The 8,875-nt window shown below is 35.6% G+C and overlaps 1 non-coding gene across 1 annotated transcript; it reads left to right on the forward strand.

Annotated features, from left to right (window-relative positions):
* Positions 1-802: 802 nt before the first annotated feature.
* On the forward strand, positions 803-908 carry LOC122049828. The gene has a single exon (XR_006131083.1). It is a non-coding gene; the product is annotated as a small nucleolar RNA R71 (small nucleolar RNA).
* Positions 909-8,875: the final 7,967 nt, after the last annotated feature.

The raw sequence follows: 8,875 nt of genomic DNA on the forward strand, positions 1-8,875 counted from the left end.
CAGAAGGTAAATCTGAAAACTTGTTATCCACTGCATTATCATCAAAATTCTCATATGAAGAGTCCTTATCTTCATATACATCCAAAGATCTACACTCAACCATATTAGTGTCACAGAATTTGCCAAAGGCTTAATTTTCATTGACCCTCACTAGCCTTTGTGGAAAAAGAACCTTTAGTGAAGGTCTTGGGAAGGTACTTCCTTTTTCCCATACTCCCTTTGAGCTTGCAGAGGAGGTCCAACTTGCTTATCTAGTGTAGGTGCGATCAATCGTTGAGGGAAAGATACTTGTGGCCTTTGGGAACTTCCTGGAGTAATGAGACTGAGTTCTTGAGGTCTTCTATTGTTCTTCTCCTCAATTCTAAATAAATCCTTCTTCAATAGTTCTTCATGATTCTTACCACTTCTCAACTTAAAATTATTATACTATTCACTAGACACTATCTGTGTAGGAGGAGGATCTTGTTTGAACCATTTTGAAACAATGCTATCAATCTTCGCCCCCAAATGTTTGAACTCCTCATTCTGTGACTTGTGGATTTCAAAACTCTTGGATGGTTGAATTGTATTTTGTTTGACAGACTCTTTTGTATATATGGCTTGTACTTCTTGAATTTCTAAGGGAGATTCCATCCAACTTTTGTTCGACCATTCATGGAGGTTCAACGCCACTTGATCAATTAACATATATGCTTCATCTATACTCTTATCCATAAAAGAACCTCCAGCTGATGAATCTAACATACACTTATCTGAGAAAGAAATTTCCCTATAGAATATGTGCAGGGTCATCCATTTTTTCAAACCATGATGAGGGCACTGTCTTTGTAGACTCTTGAATCTATTCTATGCTTCAAGTAATGATTCTCTATATGCCTGAGCAAAATTTGTGATTCAATTTCTCATGTAAATTGTTCTGCTTGGAGGGAAAAAATGATTCAGAAATTGCTTCTCCAACTATTCTCAACTTGTGATGCTTTGAGGATGGAGAAAATATAACAAAGTCCTTGCTTTATCCTTGATATTAAAAGGAAATTCCATCAACCGAACTGCATCTGCTGACACTTCTTCATAATTCACCATATCACAAAGCTCTAAAAATGTCTCAAGGTGCAGATAAGGACTTTCTGATACTTCTCCTCCAAATTTGTGACCTTGTATCATGAAAATTAACTCTAGGTCTAGTTGGAAATTTTCTGCTTCAATATGAGGTTGCACAATGGGAGACATAAATCTTGCAGAAATAGGTGTCGAGAAATCTCTTAAGGGTCTGCTTGACATGTTAGTGCTCATCGATATTCAAGAAATTTTTTTTTGACAAAAACAAAAATGAAGAATTAAAGATAAGAAATAAAATGGTATATGAAAAACAAGAAACAAAATGTAATATTTTTTTTTTGAATTATGAAAATGGAAAAATAAAAACTATTCACCAGTTTAGATTAACTAAATTGCGAATCTACTAATGTTAATACGAACAGTCTCTGGCAACGACACCAAAAACTTGTTACGAACCGCAAGTGCACAGATTCGTCATCAGTAATATATAATATTGTCGAACCATAGGGTCTGTTGATTAAGCACTAGAGATGTCGCAAATTAAGTTGGCTAGACGGTCGAAAGTCAGCTTTGGCGCTTGCAAACTAATGAGAGTGATCGAAAAGAGGAAGAGAAGAATGAGAGAATTGATCTTGGAGGGAATTGAGCTTTGGGAGATGGATTCTAGGATTTCGGTTTCGTTGTGGTGGAACCTGATATATCATTTTCTATCTTTTCCTAATTGTCAATCAACATACATTCGCCGGAAGTTAAAGCTACTATCCTTAAGTACTAACAGAGAAGATCCCTGTGAAATCCTATTACGATTAACTCCTGTCACTAGGGAGCCTCGATAGATCACAAGAATACAAATCTAATCACTATTATTAGGGATAGAGATAGGGGTTTGGTTTGGTCTCTTACTTCCTTGTGGAGAAGTTGCCTCTCCTTTCAAGGGAATATTCTAAATGTCCATGAACGGGTTACCCCTGCCACTAGGGCCCCTCGGGTATACGATCTAAGATCTTCTCTTTACGAAATTAGCAATTCCTACACAATTAATTAATATGACGAGGCAATAAGCATATCAAATAGAAATGAAGTAAGAGAAATCATCCAACTAGTAAAGGTACAAACATGAGTCTTACATCAAACCCTATCCACAACTACTCCCTAATCCTAGAAAAGGAGATCTACTCCATTGCGAGAGAGGAATAACCCCAAAACATAAAGTAAAACACACTTACAACCCTTGATGTGAGAAGAAGGGGAAGAAGAGATGTTTGCCGAGGTTTCCGATGTCTTGGTGATGCCTCCTTGCTCTAGAGATGGACGGAACGTCAAGAGATGGTGGTGGATGATGCTCTAGGGTTTTCCCCGAAGGGGAGAACCCTTTCCCAATGAGAGGGACGGAGTCCCGAACCAAAGATGCCTAGAATAGGGTTCTTGACCCTTTTATACCTCCTCCAAGTTGCCCAGGAAAACTAGGATTGCAGGGGTCTGATAAACCAAGTTTTTCACCCATTAAACTAGGTTTCCTCATGATTACCCTGAACCAAAGTTATAGCTCTTGAAACTATCTTTAATCTGATACTTGGATCAAGCCCTAGCTCTAACCGAGCCAAAAGTTATGGCGGTTCAAAGTTTGGTTTGCAGTCTCGGCGGAGGTCCAATTGAACCTGCAGTTGGGAGGCACGGCCGTGCCATTTAGCATAGGAAGACAAAGCTTTCTCTCTGTTGGATCTGAAGAAAAGTTGTAGATCTTGAAGTCATCTACGTTTCGGTATAAAGAACATCCAAAAAAATCCAACGGAACGCAATGTTATGGCCAAATTAAGAATGGTCTGCAATCTTCCCAGAATTTAGCACAGCCCTATTTTGGCGTGGCACGACCCGTGTTCTTCGTCACACGGCTGTGTGGAAACCACATGGCCTCACATGGCTTCTTCTCGGGTTGAGTCACACAGCCGTGTGGCTCACACGACCGTAGTCTTTTTCTTCTCTGCCGAGGTCACACGGCCGTGACCTTTCTCTCCTCTGGATCGTTGGCACGACCGTATGTTGCTTGGCCACGGGATGTTGGCTTGGCCGTGTGTCTCACACGGCCGTGGTGTTGGAGTGTATACTGAAAGCCTAAGCTTTGTAAACATTCATTATGAATAAAGAATCACATTTGGTCAAATTGTCTACATTTGTTTGTAGTTGTTCATATAATTTATATTGTAGATAACATAGTATGTGGTGTCACATGCAGAAGATGATGTTATCAGTACCTTATAAATTATAAACAGTAGCTCACGACTAAAATGGAAAGGAACAAACCATTAGAAGGTCGTAGTGTAATTAGGTATTAGTTTATCTTGACTATATAATTACACTAGTACACTCAGAGTGTATTGAGTAGGACCATTAGAGGTCGTTTCTTTTATACTGACTTTATAAAGGAACAAAGACCTCAGTTATTATGGAAATGTGTGCTCTTAATCCTAATATAATTGTAGGACTGTTAGATTCGATAGAGGGGGGGTGAATATCGATTCGAAAAAGACAAGTATAAACGCAGCGGAAAAATAAAATAGACACAGATGTTTTTACTTCGTTCGGAGCCTGTGACGACTCCTACTCGAAGGCCCGTGGTCCTTGACCACTTTCGTTGGGCAATCACTAACAAGTCGAAGTATAATTACAGAACAAGTACAGGAAATGCTAGTGACAATAAAGCAATACCGACAAAGAAAATTAAATAAAAACCGGAGGAGCACTTTTGTCGGAGCGTTGTTGACGTCGCACTTGAACGTCGAGTAGCAAGACCAGCAGTAGTGGAGTTCTCAGTAAAAATTGATTGTTCTGAAGCTCCTGTCTGGGGCTTCTTTTATATGCTGTTCCAGGCGCCTGGATCCCTTCCGGGCGCCTGGAATGTGACGTAGCTGCACAAACCATGATGCTCCACGTGGCGACGACTCGGCTGGATAGAATTCGCCTTCCGGGCGCCCGGACCACCTTGTTTCAGAAAACTCCCTTTTCCTGCAAAACAAAGTTAGTCCGAGGCAAATATGTATCCTGTAAAATAGATTGTTAGCACAGTTAAGGTTTAACAGATGGATAAAAAAGAGTATGACTTAGATTCCGTCTTTTCGAGACCGGAATCTAGTCACGATCTCGACTTAGCCATCCGAAATGGATCTAAGCCGGATCGACGCCTAATGTCCCCTTCCCGGGAACGCGTCCTCACAGTCACTCCCCTCCAGTGACTTACCTCACTTACCTGCCAGACGTCCGGTCAGCCCGTCGACCCGTCTGGACTTCTCGCCAAGCATCCGGTCAGCCCGTCGACCCTCTTGGACTTCTCACCAGCTATCCGGTCAGCCCGTCGACCTAGCTGGACTTCTCGCCAAGCGTCCGGTCAGCCCGTCGACCCGCTTGGACTTCTTGCCAGACATCCGGTCAGCCCGTCGACCTGTCTGGACTTCTCCTGCACACTCGATCAAAGTGTCAGACAACAACAAGACTAACTTAACCTATTTGTCATTCATCAAAACCTGGGTTAAATCGTTAGTGCTAACCGCACCAACAATCTCCCCCTTTTTGATGGAATGACAACCTGGTTAAGTTAGTGAAAACATATACAAGAAACAACATGTATTTATGTGGTTTTGAAGTTAGTTTGTATTTTCAAGTTGGTTTAGCTAACTTAACCACCTAACCCTCCTCCCCCTTTGACATTCATCAAAAATAAGCAAAGGTAAACAATCATAGTGTTGAGTTACTCCAAAAAGTAATCAGATTTTTGCAATATACTTTGATTTAATTTTTAACACCAAAAAATAGTCATATTGACTTGGGGGAGACAAGTTAAATTTTGAAAAGTATAAAGTTAATCAAGTTTCATAAGTGTGTAAAGATTTTCAAATCAGGTTTTCAAATTTACTTTGCATGTTTAAATAACATTTACTTTTCAACAAGGTAAATTTTCAACTTCAATTTTTCAAAAAAATTGAGCAAGTAAGAATAATTTTTCAAGAAGTAAAATTTTTGCCAAACTAAAAGTTTTAAGGCTAATTTGATAAAAGCTAAGTTTGGAAAGTTGAATTTTCAAGCATATGTTACAAAACTGAATAAGTTTAAATTTGCAATATTCAACTTTTAAAATCAGGTTTAAAAATTAGGTGGGATTTAAACTTAGTTAAATTTAACTTTTTGAAAACTGGTGTTTTAAAAATAAGTTAGTTTTAACATAGATGTAAAAAAAAACCTTTTTTAAACACACATTAATTTCTCCCCCTGAACTTGACACATATCTTTAACCAGCTGTCTAACCAATTAGGTACTAACTAACTATCAGAAGATAGTAGCTTTCACTTGGTTAGTCAGATTAAGTTAATTATAACCAGTCAGTGTTTGACTTGACTGATGAACTTTAATCTGATTAATATCTGAATTGTATTTAACGTCCAGACTTATGCTGATGCACTGAAATAAGCATCTTAAGTCCAGACAGTTGGCCTATGCATCTCACCCCTTTCTATGTTTGTCAAACACAAGCAAGGTAAACCTAAGGTGTTGGTGAGATGCTCAAAAACTAGTCCTATGGGTACATGCTTTCTAAGGATTCAAAACTAGTCTAAGGCCAAAACTTGTTTTTGAAAATCTAAAAATGGAAAGTTTTGAAAACAAATAAGTTTGACTTATAATTTGAAAGAGTGATTTTTGAAAACAATTTTGAAATTGAAAATTCCTAGCCTATCAAGATAGAACATTTTCAATGTAAGTCTGAAATACCACTAGATAGATCCAAAATAATTTACAGGTAGTGTAGCTACAGAAGTGAGTCATAACTAGATCTACTAAGAAGATGAAGGGGGTGGTCCAGACCCCAAGGATCGGAGAAGCGCCATCAGCTCAGTGTGTCGGGTATCCCCGGCAGCTCGTAACTCGGCTACCTCTCGCCGAATGTCCCGATGAAAGTCAGAGTTCTCCTGCTGGAGACTCGCCATAGCTCTCTCTAGTCCGGTCATACGGTCGGCTAGAGAGCGATGAGCGTGATGTGGTGCTCGAGCTGGGGGCGGTGGTGGAGCCGGAGCGGCTTCCTCTGGAAATAGTGCGAGCATGAACTCGTCCACCTGTGCGTCTGGATCGGGCTGGTGCTGTGCCCCCCTCCGCCAAGACATAGTCCCGTCATCTCTATCTATCTGGATACCAGCTAGGGAAAATTTCCGAGCGGCTATAACATCGAACTCGGTCATATGGGCAACGTCTCCTCTAGTGACATCAATGTGCAACGAGGACATATAGGCTGTCAGAATGTGACCGAATGACATATGGACTCGACTATCAGTCACGAATCCAACTGAGTAGATAATGGTGGAGAAGATATGTAGGCTGATGTCAATGTCTAACCTATGAATCAGGGCATAAAGTAAGAACGAATGGAATGGGCGCATCACAGCGATGTCCCGAGTAGTCAGTGGTAAAATGCAAAGAACTACAACCCTATAAAGAGCGTAGTCCTGGACCCGAAGTTCTACTGACCTAAACTGTGTCACAGTGGGATCTCTCTCTCTCCCGAAAAAATACGAATAAATCGTATCGAGAGTAATATGTGAGTAGGGATCTTCGAATGGTAGATCCCTCGGAGGATAGCACAAAAAGGAGCAAGTAGATGGACGCAACTCTAAAAACTCTCGGATAGTCGTAGGGGAAAATACGATATCAGTGCCTGCTGCCCTAGTGGTATAGGTGAGATCGTCTACTTTTACTAGGTTATTGCAAAATTCGGCACACAGACTTATGTTTATTGGACTGGTACATTCGACAAGGTTCCTTAAATTATAGTGGCCTATAACCTCTAAAGCGGAGGGACAGGACCTTAAAAAGAACGATCTATCTATGCAGGTAGTCCTAATTGCCTTATAAATGGTTGACTCAAACTTAATCCTAAGTTCGTCTGTGGGAAACCTAGGGTCTGTACTAGCATTGGAGGGTCCAGCACCCGTATTTGTTCGTTTCCTACTGTATATAAATAAAAGAATATTCTAAGAAAAGATTGAGAAGATAAATTCTAATAAAATTTTCAGCGAGGGGAAGAATTTTTACCGAGGAGCCATCGAAAAATATAGATTTGACGACCTCGGTTGAATCGCAACAGCGTCTTCACCGCAAGAAAATTTAGATTTAGAGTACTTTCGCACTGAGGTTCGGAGTGAACCTTGGCAAAAGTGAGAATTAGTGGTGCAAAGATTGGGGGCGCCTGCTGCCCCTTATTTATAGGGAACTCCGGGCACCCGGATCCTTTCCGGGCGCCCGGGGTTGCTAGGGCGGGGCGCCCGGATCCCCCTTTTTTTTTTTTTTTTTTTTTTTTTTTGAAATTAGGTTTGAAGTTAAGTTTTAAGTTTAAAATATTGAAAATAAGTTTAAAATTAAAATTTTGAAATTTATTTTTTAAGTTTAAAATTTTGAAAATTAAGTTTAAAAATAAAATTTTGAAATTAATTTTTTAAGTTTAAAATTTTGAGAATAATTTTTTAAGTTTAAAATTTTGAAAATAATTTTTAAGTTTAAAATTTTGAAAATAAGTTTTAAGTTTAAAATTTTGAAAATAATTTTTAAGTTTAAAATTTTGAAAATAAAATTAAAATTTTGAAATTTATTTTTTAAGTTTAAAATTTTGAGAATAATCTTTAAGTTTAAAATTAAAATTTTGAAATTAATTTTTAAGTTTGAAATTAAAATTTTGAAATTACTTTTTAAGTTTACAATTAAAATTTTGAAATTAATTTTTTAAGTTTAAAATTTTGAAAATAAATTTTTTTTTTTTAAGTTTAAAATTAAAATTTTGAAATTAATTTTTAAGTTTAAAATTAAAATTTTGAAATTAATTTTTAAGTTTAAAATTAAAATTTTGAAATTGATTTTTAAATTAAAATTTTGAAATTAATTTTTTAAGTTTAAAATTAAAATTTTGAAAATAAATTTTTCTTTTTTTAAGTTTAAAATTAAAATCTTGAAATTAATTTTTAAGTTTAAAATTAAAATTTTGAAATTAAAAATTAAAATTTTGAAATTAATTTTTAAGTTTAAAATTAAAATTTTGAAATTAATATTTAAGTTTGAAATTAAAATTTTCAAATTAATTTTTAAGTTTACAATTAAATTTTGAAATTAATTTTTTAAGTTTAAAATTAAAATTTTGAAATTAATTTTTAAGTTTAAAATTAAAATTTTGAAATTAATTTTTAAGTTTGAAATTAAAATTTTGAAATTAATTTTTAAGTTTAAAATTAAAATTTTGAAATTAATTTTTAAGTTTAAAATTAAAATTTTGAAATTAATTTTTTTTTACGTTTAAAATCAAAATCTTGAAATTAATTTTTAAGTTTAAAATTTTGAAAATATTTTTTTTTTTTTAAGTTTAAAATTTAAAATTTGAAAATAATTTTTAAGTTTAAAATTAAAATTTTGAAATTAATTTTTAGGTTTAAAATTAAAATTTTGAAATTAATTTTTAAGTTTAAAATTAAAATTTTGAATTGATTTTTAAGTTTAAAATTAAAATTTTGAAATTAATTTTTAAGTTTGAAATTAAAATTTTGAAATTAATTTTTAAGTTTGAAATTAAAATTTTGAAATTAAAAATTAAAATTTTGAAATTAATTTTTAAGTTTACAATTAAAACCTTATTCATCTCACCCGATCTATATTTTCAATCAGGGAATCCTATGATTTCGTGAGATGAAATTGGATTTTTAATTATGGAGTTTTGGTTTAACGTGTGTTAGATTCAGATTTAGTTTTGGTTTCCACAAATAGGCATTCTTCGGATAAACTTCTAAGCTTGGTG

Source organism: Zingiber officinale, chromosome 2B (genome assembly GCF_018446385.1).
Source record: "Zingiber officinale cultivar Zhangliang chromosome 2B, Zo_v1.1, whole genome shotgun sequence".
NCBI classification, from domain to species: domain Eukaryota; kingdom Viridiplantae; phylum Streptophyta; class Magnoliopsida; order Zingiberales; family Zingiberaceae; genus Zingiber; species Zingiber officinale.